The sequence below is a fragment of the Penaeus monodon genome, chromosome 22 (genome assembly GCF_015228065.2).
Source record: "Penaeus monodon isolate SGIC_2016 chromosome 22, NSTDA_Pmon_1, whole genome shotgun sequence".
Classification (NCBI taxonomy): domain Eukaryota; kingdom Metazoa; phylum Arthropoda; class Malacostraca; order Decapoda; family Penaeidae; genus Penaeus; species Penaeus monodon.
In genome coordinates this window covers 16,030,584-16,031,073 of record NC_051407.1, presented here as the reverse complement: position 1 = coordinate 16,031,073, position 490 = coordinate 16,030,584, and positions in this window count along the sequence as shown.

The following is a 490-nucleotide window of genomic DNA, read 5'->3' as shown; positions in this document are numbered from 1 at the left end:
GTTTTCTGTCCTCTTTTCTCTCTTCCTTCTTTCTTTCCTCTCTTCCTTCTCTCTTTCCCCTCTTTCTTTCCTCTCTTTCTTTCCTCTTTCCTCTATTCCCATTTTCTTTCCTATTTCCCCTCCTTTCTTTTCTCTTCCCTCTATTCCGTCTTTCTTTTCTCTTGCCTCTATTCCTTCTTTCTTTTCTCTTTTATCTATTCCTTCTTTCGTTCTCTTTCCTCTATTCCTTCTTTCTTTTCTCTTTCATCTATTCCGTCTTTCTTTTCTCTTGCCTCTATTCCTTCTTTCTTTTCTCTTTCCTCTATTCCTTCTTTCTTTTCTCTTGCCTCTATTCCTTTTTTATATCCCTCAAAGGGCTCGAAGCGAGATCTCGGAGGGTAGATGTTAGCAGGTCGGGTTGCCATGGTAACAAACTGCAGCATCTTTCTTTGCGTTAGGTTCTCGGTTTCGTGTAGCTCCACGTGTTCTTTGTTGTTTCCCTGTCCGCATC